This window comes from Chelonia mydas, chromosome 1 (assembly GCF_015237465.2).
Source record: "Chelonia mydas isolate rCheMyd1 chromosome 1, rCheMyd1.pri.v2, whole genome shotgun sequence".
Taxonomy (NCBI): Eukaryota; Metazoa; Chordata; order Testudines; family Cheloniidae; genus Chelonia; species Chelonia mydas.
This window is the reverse complement of record NC_057849.1, coordinates 200730030-200748919: the sequence shown is the minus strand read 5'-3', so window position 1 is coordinate 200748919 and position 18890 is coordinate 200730030. Positions and strand designations below refer to the sequence as shown.

Sequence of the window (18890 nt, the reverse complement as noted above, 5' to 3'; positions counted from 1 at the left end):
CGACCCTTGGGGCACTCCGCTAGATACCGGCTGCCAACTAGACATGGAGCCATTGATCACTACCCGTTGAGCCCGACAATCTAGCCAACTTTCTACCCACCTTGTAGTGCATCCATCCAGCCCATAATTCTTTAACTTGCTGACAAGAATACTGTGGGAGACCATGTCAAAAGCTTTGCTAAAGTCGAGGAATAACACGTCCACTGCTTTCCCTTCATCCACAGAACCAGTTATCTCATCATAGAAGGCAATTAGATTAGTCAGGCATGACTTTCCCTTGGTGAATCCATGCTGACTGTTCCTGATCACTTTCCTCTCATCTAAGTGCTTCAGAATTGATTCCTTGAGGACATGCTCCATGATTTTTCCAGGGACTGAGGTGAGGCTGACCGGCCTGTACTTCCCAGGATCATCCTTCTTCCCTTTTTTAAAGATGGGCACTACATTAGCCTTTTTCCAATCTTCTGGGACTTCCCCCGATCGCCATGAGTTTTCAAAGATAATGGCCAATGGCTCTGCAATCACATCCGCCAATTCCTTTAGCACTCTCGGATGCAACACATCCGGCCCCATGGACTTGTGTACGTCCAGTTTTTCTAAATAGTCCCGAACCACTTCTTCCTTCACAGAGGGCTGGCCACCTCCTCCCCATGCTGTGCTGCCCAGTGCAGTAGTCTGGGAGCTGACCTTGTTTGTGAAGACAGAGGCAAAAAAAGCATTGAGTACATTAGCTTTTTCCACATCCTCTGTCACTAGGTTGCCTCCCTCATTTAGTAAGGGGCCCACACTTTCCTTGGCTTTCTTCTTATTGCCAACATACCTGAAGAAACCCTTCTTGTAACTCTTAACATCCCTCGCTAGCTGCAACTCCAGGTGTGATTTAGCCTTCCTGATTCCATTCCTACATGCCCGAGCAATATTTATATACTCATCCCTGGTCATTTGTCCAATCTTCCACTTCTTGTAAGCCTCTTTTTTGTGTTTAAGATCAGCAAGGATTTCACTGTTAAGCCAAGTTGGTCGCCTGCCATATTTACTATTCTTTCTACGCATTGGGATGGTTTGTCCCTGTAACCTCAATAAGGATTCTTTAAAATACCGCCAGCTCTCCTGGACTCCTTTCCCCCTCATGTTATTCTCCCAGGGAATCCTGCCCATCAGTTCCCCGAGGGAGTCAAAGTCTGTTTTTCTGAAGTCCAGGGTCCGTATTCTGCTGCTCTCCTTTCTTCCTTGTGTCAGGATCCTGAACTCAACCATCTCATGGTCACTGCCTCCCAGGTTCCCATCCACTTTTGCTTCCCCTACTAATTCTTCCCTGTTTGTGAGCAGCAGGTCAAGAAGAGCTCTGCCCCAGTTGGTTCCTCCAGCACTTGCACCAGGAAATTGTCCCCTACACTTTCCAAAAACTTCTTGGATTGTCTGTGCACCGCTGTATTGCTCTCCCAGCAGATATCAGGGTGATTGAAGTCTCCTATGAGAACCAGGGCCTGCGATCTAGTAACTTCCGTTAGTTGCCGGAAGAAAGCCTCCTCCACCTCATCCGCCTGGTCCGGTGGTCTATAGCAGACTCCCACCACGACATCACCCTTGTTGCTCAGGCTTCTAAACTTAATCCAGAGACTCTCAGGTTTTTCTGCAGTTTCATACTTGAGCTCTGAGCAGTCATACTGCTCCCTTACATACAGTGCAACTCCCCCACCTTTTCTGGCCTCCCTGTCCTTCCTGAACAGTTTATACCCATCCATGACAGTACTCCAGTCATGCGAGTTATCCCACCAAGTCTCCGTTATTCCAATCATATCATAATTCCCTGACTTTGCCAGGACCTCCAGTTCTCCCTGCTTGTTTCCAAGGCTTTGTGCATTTTGGTATAGGCACTTGAGATAACCCGCTGATCGCCCCTTGTTCTCAGTATGAGGCAGGAGCCCTCCCTCTCACACGCTCCTGCTCATGCTTCCTCCCGGTATCCCGCTTCCACACTTACCTCAGAGCTTTGGTCTCCTTCCCCCGGTGAACCTAGTTTAAAGCCCTCCTCACTAGGTTAGCCAGCCTGCCCGCGAAGATGCTCTTCCCTCTCTTCGTTAAGTGGAGCCCGTCTCTGCCTAGCACTCCTCCTTCTTGGAACACCATCCCATGGTCGAAGAATCCAAAGCCTTCTCTCCGACACCACCTGCGTAGCCATTCATTGACTTCCACGATTCGATGATCCCTACCCCGTCCTTTTCCTTCCACGGGGAGGATGGACGAGAACACCACTTGCGCCTCATACTCCTTTATCCTCCTTCCCAGAGCCACGTAGTCTGCAGTGATCCGCTCAAGGTCATTCTTGGCAGTATCATTGGTGCCCACGTGGAAAAGCAGGAAGGGGTAGCGGTCCGAGGGCTTGATGAGTCTCGGCAGACTCTCCATCACATTGCGAATCTTAGCCCCTGGCAAGCAGGAGACTTCTCTGTTTTCCCAGTCAGGGCGGCAGATAGATGACTCTGTCCCCGAGGAGAGAGTCCCCGACCACTACCACCCGCCTCCTTCTCTTGGGAGTGGTGGTCGTGGAACCCCCAACCTTAGGACAATGCATCTCATGCCTTTCAACTGGTGGAGTCTCCTTCTGCTCCCTTCCCCCAGACGTATCATCTGGGCCACTCCCCGCAATGGTACCTGTGGACAGAACATGAAAACAGTTACTTACCTGTATCCGCGTTGCTGGTACATGGACGTTCCCCCTTCTTCTTCTGGAGGTCATATGTTGCCAGATTTCTTCACCGTCCTCCTGTCCGCGCTGCGCAGCCTGCTCTGAATCTTCAGAACCTTGTGCCTGTAGAAGCATACCCTGACGTCTGTCCAGGAAATCTTCAGTTTCTCTTATGCAACGCAGGGTCGATACCTGTTGCGCCAGACCTTGAACCTTCTCTTCCAATATGGAGACCAGCTTGCACTTTGTACACACAAAGTCACTTCTGTCCTCTGGAAGAAAGACAAACATGGCACATCCAGTGCAGGTCACAACAGTTGAACACTCCCCATCCATATTACCTTCCTACTATGAGCTTCCTCAGGAGATGCAGTAATTACTCAGAGAAGTCGTTAGGGTATAAGCCTCAGTGGGCTCACTCCAGGCGAACTCCCAGGCAAACTCCTGCTGTTTGCTGCTCTGCTGTCCCCCGCTGCTCAGCTGGTTCCCCGCTGCTCAGCTGGTTCGCGGAGCGCCGGCTTTTTTAAACAGCCAGGCTCACCTGAAACAAAACACTCCCAACTCCCGCCCTTTTTAGCCAACTAATCAAGCACTCGCTCAAACTTTCAAGCTGCCCTCACTACAAACACTCCGATCCTCTCACCAAACACACACTCAGATACCCAGATACTCACCAACACAGATACTTTGATACTGCTCCAACTGACTGCCGTTATGCCATCACTTTAATAGACTATTTCAGTAAATGGCCTGAGGTACTGTTTTCATTGCAAATCTCTGCTACAGTAATTAAGTTCCTCTCTTCAGTTTTTAGCAGGGAAGGTAACCCCAAAAAACTGGTTTCAGATAATGGTAGTCAATTTACTTCCCTAGAGTTTGAAACTTTTCTAGCAGAGAGGAACATTTTACACAGAAGGTCATCCCTATACTACCCTCAAGCCAATGGGGAAATCGAATGGTTTAACAGAAGTTTGAAAGAGAGTTTGCAAACGGCTAAACTGGAAGGGCGATTGTGGATACCCTTCACTACTGATTTCTTGCAAGCATACTGGGCTACACAACATGCCACAACGCAAAGATCACCCGCAGAGTTACTGCATGGGAAACAGATGAATACTAAACTGAACACTGCTGGATTGTTAAAGGCCCGACATGAGGCTCCAACCGAGGATGATGTGAGAAAAACAGTTGAACAGAACCAAGCGAAGTATAAGGGTTTCACAGACAAGCGGCGGGGTGCTAAGGAACCAAAGTTTCAGTGTGATAGGTGTAAGGTCCCCTCTTTATGATTTTAAGAGGAGCTGTGACTTTATGGTCCCCTTTGCGTAAAATTCCAGGTTTTTGTATCCTACCAAAGGAACCAAACTGAAACTTTGGTTCCTTCGGTAGGATACAAAAACCTGGAATTTTACGCAAAGGGGACCATAAAGTCACAGCTCCTCTTAAAATCATAAAGAAGGGACCTTACACCTATCGACTTTCTGATGGGCGGGTATGGAATGCCTCTTATCTTGCACCTGCCTATGCACCAAGAGGAGATTATGCTAACACCCAGCCTGCATTGGATGACTTCACCGTAGTATCAACACAACAAGACATTGCACTGGAACTGGGGCTTGAGAGACGGCCTGTCAGACCCAGACGACCACCTGTCTGGACTCGAGACTATGTTATGTAGTATCTACAGTGTTTTTAGTGTAATATTTCTGCCAACAGTATAGTGCCTTGTTTCCTATTTGTTCTTGTGGTTAGCACAACAATGTTTATTGTAATTGGGAGAGTTTAAGAGAAGAGGGAACGTGGTGTTTAGATGTTGCTTGTAATTATTAGAATTGAGAACACTGGCTGTTGGGAGTCTGAAAGGACAGGAAACCTGAAGGGGGGGTGGGGGGAGTTGGAGAGGCTGAGGGAGAGCTACTGAGGGTGCAGCAGCAGCTTGGAAAAGAGGTTTCCACTTTAAAAAAAAATAAAGTCCTGGTGAAGTTTGTTAATACCTTGCCTGGCTATTACAATACATTTATTTCAATGGAGTTTCACCAGGATAGAGTTGGAAAACCCAGTGCTGAATCAGGTCCAGAAAAATGACACTATTTCAGGGAGAACAGAATGCAATCCCCATACTGTACAAACACACGTAGCATGAGTCTTCTGATTTACACTTGTATAGTGTAAGTGAGGAGTACATTAATTGACTGCAATGTAGTTGCACCATTGTAAAGAAGGTGTGACTAAGAATCAAGCCCAGACAAAACACATTTGACACACACATGCAACGGATCACAACACGGTTTGACAGCCAATTTCCTGCATTTTTTTTTAAGTCTCCTCCTCATGTTTAACTTTGTTCTCTTGCTTCCTAGCATTATTATTGCTTTGCCGGCTGGCTTCTGCAGATCTCAGGAACGAAGCAGATGTCAGCAGCTCTGAAAGATCCTATTCCATTACACAGCAGAACAAATGAGTATGTCAAAGAAGGGCCCTCCAATCTAACAAGAAAACAGAGTGAACAGACACAAAATAAACAAACAAACCCTGCGGGGCCAGGCAGGCTAGTTCTGATTAGATATTATGCTAACATGATGCCTTCTTTCTGCACTAAGAGTGTTTTAATACATTTAAATGATACAGGGGAAATAAGTCATGAAACAGGAGAAGACGCTTTTGTGTCAGAAACGATTACGATTATCCAGGAAACCTGGCTGCAGCTCCCATGAAAATGCAGCTTGCGGTACGGGATTATGAATGTAGCCCAAACCATATTTACATAGTTTGCCTGACATTATGTCATTACATTTGCCAGCGATTGCTTTTCCTGGCTGCTGGATGAGTGATATGGCTGTTACAAATGCATAAGCCTCCTAGACACAGGCTGATCCCAGTGCTGTCCTAGAATGGCAGCCTCTCCTGTGGTTCACTTTAGTGCACTGTGTAAGCAGGGGGGGGGATGAGGCATCTCCGCACAGCTGGACTGCATTCCCCTTTGTCTCTTGCAGGACTACACCACAGGAAAGGCTTCTGAACAGCAGAAAGAGGAAGCCCCAGGCAGGCCTGTGAGCCCATGGCACCCCAGCTGCCATACTGAAGGCCACATGTCGGTTTTTTGGGTGAGATTTTCAAACGCACCTAAGTGACTTGAGAGCAAAAGTCTCAGGTCTAGTCTATACTACAGAGTTAGATTGACATAAGCTGCCTTGCATTGGCCTAACTATGGAAGTGTTTAGACTTAATTTCATTCCTGCTGATGTAACTGTCCAGTGACACCGCCTTAACTCCACCTCCACAAGCAGCACAGAGTCAAGGTTGATGTCATTCGGTCAATACAGTGTCAGTCAAATAATGTAGACGCTGCATTGCTTCTGTCAACTGTTACCAGCTTCCAGGAGCTGTTCCACAATGCTCCACCCTGACAGTACAATCAGTAAGAGTGCTCCTGGTGAGGACCTGCACCGCCAACACCAGGAGCAAAGCATAGACATGCACAAGCGATGCAATTCTTGCAGCGGCTGTAGGCTGCCCTAAGTTAAGTCGACTGAATTTTGTCGTGTAGACATAGCCTCCCTGGCGCTCAATGAGACTTGTGCTCCTAAGTCACTTACACACTTCTGAAAACTTCACCCATCATCTATTCACCACCAGTGTTTTCCTAATGGCTTCGCCAGCTTTCGGGTGAGGCACGCCACTAAGGCCTTGATCATTTGTGGTCATTGAAGATCCCCAGGCACTTTTCATGAGAGCAGACTTCTTAACCTCAGTGTCCTGGCCAAATTCCTTTTGGGTAATTACATTCTGCTTCCATAAAAGTGTCATTTTCAGCTGGATATGGTTGTTCATTGCACTCCCTCTCCGAAGCTGGCATGTAATGTTGCTGTGTGCTGTTAAACAGCTGGGGCACTCCACCTCCAAGGTAGCTGCATTTCAGCAGTGGACCAACTTATTCCTACCGGGAAGCTTGTATAGTCAGTTAGTCAAAAGGTGGCAGCCTCCAAGGTAGAAATTGCTGTATACATGGAAGTTCATTTTAATATTTAAATTGCAAAAGCATTCCACAAACAATAACTCATGAGGAGAGAGAGGTACCCCCGAGTCCTTCCATTATTCTGTGATTCAAGGACTCCCCTCTCTCTCCCTGCCCCCTTCTATCTCCTGTCTCTGCATCTCTTGCCTTTTCAGTCCCATCAGGCCCCTTCTGTCTTCCCTCCTTTCTCCTCGGCCATTCTGTCGTCTCACATCACCTTGCCTCTCATCTCATCCTCCCCTTTCCATCTCTCACTAGCCCATACTCAGCCCCCCAGACAAAGGGGGAGATCACTTGTATCTCAAAAGGGCTTGTGTGGGGAAAAGAAGAAGAAAACATTTGACAAGTTGTGATGTTAATCCTGCAATAAAATTACAGCCTGGGAATACATCCCTCTATCCCCTCAAGTCTATACAATACTAACAAATGGCCATTAGCTGCAGCCCACACTCTGCTGCTGTAACCCATCCTGTAATGTTCCTTGAGATGAAAAGCTACGAATGAAAAACAGATGCGTGTCTCACTTACAATGTATAAGGTATGGAGATGGGCATGAAAAGCTAAATCCATCAAGAAATCAGGGAGTTCTCATTAGATCTTAAAGGTCCTTGTATTGCGTGGCCACATCCATACTCTGCAAGCTGGATTCCTTCTCAGGCACACGGATTTTCCATCGGCACAACCCCATAGACGTACTCCTGACTTCTCTGGATTTAAGCGAGCAGAGAATCAGGCCGCATTATACTCCCCTGGATATTGTGGAGGGGTGGTTGTCAGGGAGCTGGCAGCCAGTTGCCCAGAGCACTGCAGCACAGAGGTCAATGTACACATTTTAAATGAATGACAGGGAGGAGAAACACAGGGAGGGAAAGCACATCTGAAAAAGGAAGCGGAGTGGATGCGACAACTTCAACTAGCCCTGCCTTTTGTTACTAGAGCAGTGGTTCGAATCCAGCCCTGGCCAGCAGTTAAATCAAGGTTGTTAATCTAGAGACTGCTCAGCAGGTTTCTTGGGGAGGGGTCTGACTTTCGCTGAGCTGCAGCCACAGGGTCAGTGGAACAGGTGTCCATCCTGTGAAGACCACCACCAGCACTGCACATGATTGGGCCTGAAATCCCATGAGAACATTCCCTAGCTACAGGGGCCAATCTGTGGCTGCACCAAGGGGCTCAGTAGTCTAACAACTGTATTTTGTACAGCATCCATCCTAACAACTCTAACCCACCCTGCCTGCTGCGGGGAGCTGGGAGAGGGGAGTCTCCCACCAGAGCATATGAGTGATTCCTGTTATCCAAGTGCTGGGGGTGGAGGTAAGAGAAAGTCATAGTCCCATCCCTACTCTGCCAGACTTAACTGGCTTGCCCGCACAGGGTAACTCATCCATACCCCATTTTCCCCATCTGTCAAGTGAAACTAATGCTACTTATTCACCTTTTGAAAAAGCTTTGAGATCTCTGGATGAAAAGCGCCCATGTAAGCATATTATTCAACTGAATTCATTAGTTCACTGTCACTCAACTGGTGTGTCATGACCCATGGCGGGGTCACAAAAGGCAATCAGTGAGGCAATGGGAAATTGTAAATATTACAATTGAAAGCAAATCAAAATCTCATTTCCCCAATCCCCCATCTCCTATCCTTCAAGGAAAAGTATTCTTTGTCAACCTCTAGGAAAAAAAACTAAATTATATAGGCTTACCATTGTTATCATTCATAGGTTTGCTCAATTTCAAACTGAACAGTGGACTCTAATTCGCTTACCTGCAAAAATGGATACATGGAGCTACCATGTTAGGGCAGCCAAAGGCAAGCGGACATACTGCCCTTGGGTACCATTGGCTATGAAACTGATGTGTCTTAACCACGTCAGCCTGATGAGCCTTTGGCTTTGGAGGGGGGGGCGGGGGGCTTTGACTTAGGGCACGACATGGATGGACAGCCTGTGGAGATGCCAGAGGTGAGAGATGTGGGCAGCTGCCTTCTGCACACACTGGAAGCTGGAGAGGTGGAGATTGGGGAAGCCAAGGAAGAGGGAGTTGCAGTAGCTGAGGCAATTAAGGCCTGGACAAAGATTTTACCAGAGATGGAGTCAAGGCAATGTTGGGAAGCCATATCAGAAGGGAGTGGCTTTTCAGACAGCTGGAAGAGTGTCCTGGAGGAGAGGGTGAAGAAAGTGATTCAGGAGATATAAGCTACTTCCTGCACAGGCAAGAACAGCCGGGCTGCTGCCAGCAGCCTCTGAACCCACTAACTGGTGGGCAGTGTTCCCGGATGGAGGAATGGACCGGACTCTTTGTTCTTCCCTCGCATGCTCCAGAGAGGGCAAAGAAACATGCATGTCCTCATTACGCTTGAGACCTCGGTGCATTACAATAAAGGCAATCGTGAGTAGGGCAGTGGGTGTGAAACAATTTATCTGCGCCTATCAAGAGTGACCAGAGAACCCGCACGAGGCAGAACAAAGCCAATTACATCTGGTCAGACCTGAACAAGTGGAAATAAATTGGTCAGTCCGGGCCCCTTATGCGCCGTGCTGCAGCGAAACTCAGTCTGCTCTTGGGATGTATTAAAATGGTTTGAATTTTTATATGCTCTTTAATTATTAATCAAGCAATTAGTTTTAGTCTCGTGTTTGCAAGTGAATCAGAGGGAGCAAGGATGGAAGTACTGCAAGCGAGGGAGCACTGTGGGGAGGAGAATTAGAACTTCCTTTACAGTCACTTAATTAGGAACAATACTAATAAATCAGTTGGGCTTCTAGAGCGACTTACATCCATGGATCTCAAAGAGCTTGAGGGACATTAGCCTCACTTTCCCTCCTGTAAGGTAGGCGGGCATCACCACCATTTTACAGAGGGCACAACTGAGATTCAGACAGGTGAAATAAATTGCCCAAGGCCAAACTGAGTCTGTATTACAGCCAGGTATAGAACACATGTTCCTGATTCACTGCCTCCCCCTCCATTCTAGCCACTGAACCACACCCCCACCTTTCACCCCGAGTGCCCTACAGATAGTAGATATCGGCAGCAGACTGAAAATGCTGCCGCCGTGGGAGCAGTCATCTCCCTTCTAACTAGCCATCTCTGTCCATCACAGCTGGTTAAAATATTCATAACCAGTTGATGCAATTACTTAGGCCATTTCTTCTGTGACATATCCATGGCCAGGATGTTTATGAATGTACCTATTGCTAGGTGATCACTGACTCCTTTACGCAAACATAGCATTACCTAGGATTTTTGTCTTATATGGTTATTCACTACTAGTGATGACCCGCAAACTTGCGGCTCAAGTTTGTGGTTTTATGAGAAGTATGAGCGTAGCTGCCAACTTTTATTTGTCCCTGGGGGGTGCTGCACCCCCACTCTGCTCTGAGACCCAGTCCCTGCTCTGCCCTCTCCCCTGAGATCCCACCCACCCCTCACTGCTTTCCACCCTTCCCCACGCATCTCCCGCAGCTGCCGAACAGCCAATCAGCAGTGCCTCCCTTATCAGCTCATTGGGGGCGGCACCCAACAGCTGTGGCTGGTAGGTGCTGAGCACCCACTATTTTTCTCCCCCTGCAGGTGCTTGAGCCCCCAAAGCATCCCCAGAGTCGGCGCCTATGAGTATGAATGAGGGTGGGTATTGTGCTGGGAGATCGTGTTGATTTGTGCAGGTGATGAACGAGGGGGCTATATGTGTTTGGGGTTGTTGTATGTGCTGCTTGTCTGGCTGTGTTGGGAGATTTGTGTGTGTGTTGGCTGTGTTATTGTGTGGGTGGTTGTGTTAATTTGTGTCTAGGAGGTTGTGCTGCCATGGAGGTGGTTGTTTGGATTTGTGCCTGGGAGGAAGGATGTGTGGGAGAGTTGTATGGATTGTGCAGAGGGGTCTGTGCTGTAGTGGGGGCTGTGTGTGTTTGGGGTTATTGTGTGTGCTCATGGTTTTGAGAAACCATGGCAGTTGGATCAAGTAATCCACCATCTGTGCAGTCTGCCTCCGATAACCAAAGAAATGGTTGTGTTTAAATTAGCTGTAGAGTAAGGGTGGTGATTGGTTGAGTTACCTCTGATATCACAATGGTCTCGAACTCTGGGCATGGCAGAGATACATGCCTTGCCGTCACACGGGTGTAATTCATTAAGTCAAAATTGCTGAGACCTTAAAAATTGGATGGTAACAGACCATGAATCCCAGTGCTGACTGAACCTAGTGATATTCTGAACAAAAGAAAGCAGCACTCCCCACACTTGTAGTTCTTTCCATTGCTTCACACTGACTCAGTCATTCTGGGCTTCAAAGTGACACGTGCCAATCCTGGATTATTATATAGATTTTCACTTAATGCTACATACTTGTCCTGCCAAAACTGCTTCCTGTGGGGTTTTTTGCACCTACCTGTGAAGCATCTAGTACGGGTCATTGTTGGAGACCAAATGCTGGATGGGATGGAGCGCTAGTTTCATCCAGTATGGAAATTCTTATGTCATTAAGTCATAGTGTGGTTTCTGTTCTGATTGGCTGACCAAAACTTGATAAACAGGTGTAGTGCTTTTCACTGTGGCCTCTATTTCTTCAGAGTGACGGGGAAGGAAGCATTTCAGGGAGCAGGAGCAACAGAAAGAGAAATGGCTGCTTAGAGAATTGAAGAACATGTTAGATGTTCTCTTACTCTCTTTCGCATACAAAAAAGAGCATTCCACTTGGCTACATATACACAGGCCTCAGATTTAAATATAGCTATGTTCCATCCACTCCTGTGGGGGGAGCGACAGAAAGAAGGCAGATTTATGGCTGCCGAGAAGACTTGTACATTCAACTTTCTGTCACACTGACATGATGTAATTGCATGTGTGTACACATGCCTGTTCCTAGTTAAAGATTATAGGAAGATCACATGTGGCCCATCTAAGTGCCACGCCTCCAGACATGAGCATTTGGGAGCCACATATACCAGCATGTACCATTTCATCTATCTGCCAAGTGCACGGATTGAAATCCACTGGTTTCCACCGTTTGTCATGCTCCATATACCCACCATTCACTAGGTATTCACAGTGTTTATATGAACTATTTGCTATAAGCTAATGCTCTTTACAAAGGTTAAATTCGCTTATCCTTTTCTAGCTCATTGCATTAACCCTGTCAGTGCCAGTTCTCTACAACTTTCTTCACCTCTGCTGTCAGTCACCCAAACTGCTTAGTAAATGTGCAATGTAAGGACTATCTGCAGAGGGTGTAGTCCAAGGGCTCTATCAGTCTAGTTTATTAGCTGTACTTAGTGAATCAGGCCTCTGGCTTTGGGTTCTTGGGGGTGCCTTGGCACAATTAAGCTGTGCGCTCATCTTTCTCTAGACACAGAAATATTTTACAGGTTATCTGTGCTTTCCACCATCCCTTATAATCACTTAAAATCTGTCCTTTGTAGTTAAGAAGCTTGGTTGCGTTCCAGAAGCACTTTGTGCAATTCATAACTGGGGCAAAAAGCTGTGCATATTTTCCTCCACATTGAAGGAGGGGATGATTTTCCATGAGCTTATGCTATATAGATCTCTACACAGCATGAGACAACATTTTTGGGTTTACACTCTAGATGGGGTGTGTACTTGAGTGCTGGCCAATTCCCAAACTGAGTCTTCCCACACAGAGCAGATCTCAGTGTCTGTCTTTCTGCAACTGGGTGTGGCCTTACATGTGTGCACACACTAGAGGAGGCTTAGCAGGACAGCGTGAGGGAGCCCAGGTTGGTGGAACAGGTAGGTTCAGTAGTACCCCCGTACATTGGGTGGCACCCTGAAAGGGTGCCAACCCAACCAATCACCACCCAACCAAATGCTAACAAACTACAGACCCCACAAAAAGAGTAGCCCAGTGATCTTGCCAGTTTCATCTGCAACCATATTTACAAGTAGTCTTGTGCATTTTCCCCACTTGAAATAGCTCTCTCTAGATTCCTAATGTGAGCATCACAATAGTATCCAGGCTGCATTAGGACCTCATGGCCACCATGACAATCACCAAACTCATTTAAAGGTGCCACACGTGTAAAGGGCATACTCCAAATCTCATTTTTGGACTAGGATTGTGGAGTGGAAGGGTGACAATTATACCTTTGTCCTGGTCAGACCAGAAACAGCTTGAAGACAAGGCTTAGCTGTGGTCCTTTTGGGGCAGAGGAGCTAGTTAATCTATCCTCCCACTGAGATGGATGAATCTGCAACAGTCATCTACAGGACTGGTGTGGGGCTTAGTGAATTCTTCTTTGGAGGGGGCTTTGAGGATGTAAATTGCAATACAAGAACTAATATTATGGTTATGACTGCACTGCCCTGGCACTATGGTCTGATCACTGGCCCTACTCTTTTGACCTAGGGAAGTTTTTTTATATATATAGGCGCTTTCCACTATTTCAGGGTTCTCCTGTATGCAGCCCACATACACAGGGGTAATTATAAAAATACCTTGTTCCCTATGATCAGAGACCTGTGACAAGTAGAAAAAAAAGTCACCTGAACTTCAGTAAACCACAGCCACTAGAATAAGTCCACTGCAGATATTTTTCAAACAACTCTGATTTGCACAGCTCAGTGTTTTAATTTGCTTGACCATTTATTTTCCAAGGAACACATCCAAGAGACAAACTATCTATTTCAATGGGCAGCATATGCCAGCAACTTGAATGGCAGATGCTAGAAGAGACAGTGAACATTCCAAGACATTCTAAGCTGCCCCTTCAACATATCATGTGCTGGTGAGGAAAGCCTTAAAGTGTGGCTCTGACAAGTGATGCTTTTAGAGTGGCACGGTGGGTTTCCATGTTCAATCTCTCCATGACTCCAGATCAGTTTTGCTCATGGTGCAAGTGAAAACTGATGGGTTGTTTTTTCTAATGGCTGACCTGGAATCTGAGAGTCAAGCTGGGTTCTTTCATTCTTTTGCCTCATCCATAAGGAAGTTTCCACAGGCAAATTTCTGCCCTCAATTACACCCTGCACCCTCACAAACCTTTGCTAGTTCAAAGGTAACTCAGGTCAGTAATACTGAAAGATTGCTGATGGCCTGTGTGAAATAAGCTTGAGTCTGGATCCAGTTCCCAGTGTGACAGGTGTCCGCATCACAAAAACAACCTTTGTCTCACCTGTTCTCACTGAGTGCTGCAGAACATTGTTTAATGAATTTTCTTAGACCTTGCCAAAACGTGTTCCCACAGCACTCAGGATTATGAATCCCCACTGCACATGCATTGCACTTTCCCATGTAATTGTTGTGAGTGGCCTTGGAGATCTTGTGGGTTGATTTGGCTACCCTTAAAGGCAATTTGGAACCTTCTGCTAGTGGAGAATATGGCGGTCTGCTTGCTTAATGGAACGCAGAATAACTGCTCTGTAGATTGCAGTGTCAATTTCTGGTACGATTCATAATGTTCGTTCTGTGCTCTACCACTGTATACGCTTTGGCTCTTGTCTGCCTTAGAAGTCAACTCTTCATTATGGACCAGGCAAGCAGTTGAGCTCAAGTGGCTCACTGGCTAGCAGTCCCTAGATTTGAACTCTTGGGAGTGGGATGTCCGATCATCATCCATGGAGGGCACTTGGCTTTCAGGCACTTCTAGAGCTGACTGGATGATGATTCAAAACCTTGAAAGTTGCCACGGAACAGAAATTTCTCTTTTGTGATTGGATCAAAGAGTCAGGAAGGAGGTGTTTAAAATGTCAAGACACAATCAACCTAAACAGCAAGAACTGAACTACCTACCTCTAACAATTCCAAATAAAAAACCCAAGTAGAGTTTTGGCCCCAAGAAGGGAGAAGTGAGACTCCATGAAGTCCTCTAGGCACTGAGCACCTGTTGATTCTGAACACCTTCTGTGTACATACTATGGTGAGCTGCCTAGGTCTAAACCAGTGGTTCTCAACCAGGGGAACATGTACACAGGGGTCTTCCGGGGGCACATCAACTCCTCTAGATATTTGCCTAGTTTTACTACAGGCTACATAAAAAGCACTAGCAAAGTAAGCACAAACTAAAATTTCTTATAATGCAAATACAAATGCAAGTACAGTATTTATATTCCAATCCATTTATTTTATGATTATATGGTAAAAATGAGGAAAAACAGATTGATTTGTCTTGTGTACTACCAAGTTACACCTCACTTAAACTACTTGCTTACACAATCGGGAAGCAGACTCTTGAAAGGGGTGCAGTAGTCTGGAAAGATTGAGAGCCACTGGTCTAAACCCATAAGATAGGGATATCCTCTCCAGAGCCCAGGGACCTTAGGACGAAGAGCCAAGGTCTGCTCCATCAGATGCTTTGCCACTGTCCCCACAGACTTCTTCCTACCTTCAGGCCTTCCCCCTTTCCTGGGCTCTGTGTAATCATCAGCACCTCCCAGGACTTCTTCCCAGAGGTCTGGTTGCTTCCCTTGTGTCAGGGTCAACCACAAGTGCTTGCTTCAATCCTGGTCTTTCAGATATCTTCCAACCCTGATATTCCATGAAGCTTGGGGTGGGAAGGGAAGGGACTTCAGGAGGTCATCTAGTCCAACCCCCTGCTCAAAGCAGGACTAACACCAACTAAATCATCCCAGCCAGGGCTTTGTGAAGCCGGGCCTTAAAAACCTCTAAGGATGGAGATTCCACCACCTCCCTAGGTAACCCATTCCAGTGCTTCACCACCCACCTAGTGAAATAGTGTTTCCTCATATCCAACCTAGACCTCCCCCACCCTTTCACCACTTGTCTGAGGTAGACATCATGGAATGGGCTATCCAAATACCCCAAGAGAACCCACTTCAATACAGAAGTAAAACCCCCCTCTGACCATACACCCCTATTTGTCACCTACCATCCCACACTGGAACCCATACGGGGTAACAAACAAGTACAACCCATACTCAATGGAGACCCCATCCTGAAAAAATCTTTCCTGAACCCCCTCTTCTGGCCTTCAGACAATCCCCCAGCCTTGCCAAGCTCTTCATCAGAAGCAAGCTCCCCACAGACCAGGGCACACCAGCTCAAAGCAGCACCAGACCCTGCCAGAACAGATGCAAAACCTGCAGACATCTCCACTGCTACGATGATCAACACATCTTTCAAGATCGAAGGGTCCTATACATGCCTATCACAAAAGGTGGTGTACCTCCTCCAGTGCACTAAATGCCCCAACAACTATGGGGGTAAAAGCAGACAACCACTATGCTCTTGAATGAGCCTACAAGAAAATAAGACAAGACAAAAACACCTTATCACCTGTGGCTGAACACTTTTCACAAAGCAATCACTCTGCATCTGACCTATTAGTCCTCATCCTCAAAGAAAACCTTCAACACCTTCAAAAGACAAGCCTGGAAGCTTAAATTCCTAATTTTGCTAGACACTAAAAATCACGGTCTCAATGAAGACAATGGATTTATGGCTCATTACAACAACCTGTAACCTACTAACTCCCTTTTTCCCCCCTCTTATGACTGAAGTATTGAGAGTAACTACTTATGCTAAACAATCTGTTCCACCTTACATTTAGCTGTGATGCTGGGAGTACCTTTCCCAGACCTGAAGAGCTCTGTGTAAGCTCAAAAGCGTGTCTCTCTCACCAACAGAAGTTGAGCCAATAAAAGATGTTACCTCTCCCACCTTGTCACCCTATCACAAGGTCTTTTTTTTAAGAAAGGTATTAACACCACTGTTGCCCCCCAGAGATTGATGGGCACACAGAATCTAAAGCAAAAATACAACTAAGCAAATGAAACAAATAAAGAGTGTTGTTGGCTTTCAGCCCATTTCCCCATAGAAAAGTGTTACAAAACCTGCCATCATAAATAGCGCTAGAATTGGTACCCGTATTTGCCACCTTGGCAGAAAGTTAAAGGAGTGAATGGGTCACGGAGATTCCCCATCCAGTTGTAGAACTGGCTTCTTCCATGGCAGGAGCAAGGCACATTGCCAGGGTGTGTGGAAGGGAAGCTTGCCTTACTGCTTTCTCGGTTTAGTCTCAGAACAGATACCTGTAGCCTCCAAGGGGATCAGTCCCATTCCTTGAATTGGAAAATATCTAGGGTCAGACCCTTCAGCCCTTACTGATGTGACAAGTTCCACTGACTTCAGGTGGGGCTGTTCAGTTGGGTTAGGAGCTGCATGACTGGATTGTTAGTCTGTAATCTCCATAGAGCGGGGCCCTCTGGATTTTGGTATCCAGGAGGATATATTGAGGGTGTAATCAAATAGTAATAAACAGCATGTTATGTGGTGTCAAAATTTGTCTGCTAGCTACTGAGTGACCCAGGTGATTAAGTGGCTGAGCCACCCTCATGCACCAAATTAAGGAAAAGGAAAACTTAAAAATAAATTTTAAAATGACAGCGTCAGCATCAAAGATCAGTGTACAATGCATGCACTGTGCAAACGACTAGCTTCATGGACCTAGCTTGTGGAAACCACCTCCCTCCTGCTTCCTTCTCTGTTGTCCCCTTCCCTGTGTTATAGGGACTCCCCTATGTTTCCATGAACACAGCAAGCCAACCTTCCCTCCCACCAGATCTGAGCCAGGAAGGAGCAGTAGTTTGGGAAAGCTGCCTCCACAGCATGTATGCCTCTCCCCACATAGAAGTCCCTGGGCAGGAGGAGCCAGATAAACAGGTGAGCAGAGGATAGGCAGGGCATGTGATCTGGGGAGAAAGGACCGGCCACACTATGCCAGATTCTCCTCACCCCCCCAAATCCATGGGGCAAACAGGAATATGAGATTGGATCTGCATTAATATGCACTGGGACATCTGGCTGCATTGGAAGAAGGCAAAGCCATGGAGTGACCTTGGATCTTCCACACGTGGAGCCTGATCTTTAGAGATCCTTTATGGAGGAACATCTGCAAGCTGTGAGGAATGTTGCAGCTACCCAGTTCCATGCCCTCCTGAGGGAGAATTTTGGTTCTCTGCTTGCAGATGCAAAAAGGATGATCCAGTCCTAATATTTTGGAGCTCAATCATGCCCTGGATCTGTACTTGTATCTCTTCTTCCTAGGTAGAAAATGGTATTTACAGCAACAGTTTTCCCTTTCCTCAGATTCTGCAGAGGGCTGTCTGTAGACCCAAGGTTGTGTGTGGTAGGATTGGCAACTAGAGGGCCAGGATAGGAGTGAATGTACAGGCATCAACCACATGGGTGCTCCAGGGCCCAAGTACCCACCCAAAAAAATAGGGGGTGCCCAGCACCCACAGGGACAATTTAATCTTGTGGGCCCCACTGCCCGGGCTGTGCCCCTGCTCCATCTGTACTCCACCCTAAGGCCCCATCCAGCCTCTTCCCCCCAAGGCCCTGCCCACCAGTCACACAGGGGAAGGGGCAGAGAAGAGCACCCACTGACAAAAACAAAAGTCACACATGTGAGTGTGTCAGGATCGAGGCTCAAGGGACGTACATTTTAGAGAGTCCCAGCCAGAGGCTATATTGCCTTTCTGCAGCCTCTCTTCTACAGTGAGAATTTCCCTTTAAGGGTAGCCACCACCAGGGAGTTTAGCAGTATGGCTCCATTGGACCAGTGAGGCCAAAGAGCAGCTCCAGGAATCCAGAGCAGTGATGGATTGTTAGAACACCAAAACAGAAGGCCCTGGCTGCCTGCTGATACCTCAGGACCCAATGTGGGAGGGGGGAGTATAATGGGGTACACTCACCTCTCACAAGTACCCCCATCTCACTGCACATGCCTGCTCTCTTAGCTTATGTCAGGTCTTCAGTGACTCAGCCCTGCAGCCAAGTCACACACAGACAGTATGAGAAATAAAAAAATATCAACCCCCTTCCAGGACACAAGTCCAACTGGGCATATCCCAAAGCCCTCCATAATGTCTCTTTATCTGCAGCCCTATTCCTGAGCTCAGGCCTATCACAGTACCCTGGTTTGAACTGTCTCAGCCCCTTCTGGGCTCTCTCAAATGGCCCCTGCTCTTCAAGCAGTCCTGGCCATCATGCAAGGCCACATCCCCCAGGGCTCCCTCACTGAAGACTCACCACCTCTCTGGGCCTTTCCAGCCCCAGCTCTCCACCTGGGCCACTAGAAGAATTCAATTCCCCTTCAGGGAAGTATCAAAGTCCACTTTCCCAACGGCTGGTGGGGAGGACCCAGGCCCACTCTCTACTCCAGGTCCCAGCCCAGGGACCCTATAGACAGCAGCCATCCACCACATCCCTTTAAATAA

General features: G+C 47.1%; 1 long non-coding RNA gene across 1 annotated transcript; it reads right to left on the bottom strand.

The window, feature by feature from the left end:
- Positions 1-16982: 16982 nt before the first annotated feature.
- LOC122464176 lies at positions 16983-18684 on the bottom strand. The gene is made up of 2 exons (XR_006288105.1): positions 18366-18684; positions 16983-17711 (listed from the first exon to the last, which is right to left on the bottom strand). It is a non-coding gene; the product is annotated as an uncharacterized LOC122464176 (long non-coding RNA).
- Positions 18685-18890: the final 206 nt, after the last annotated feature.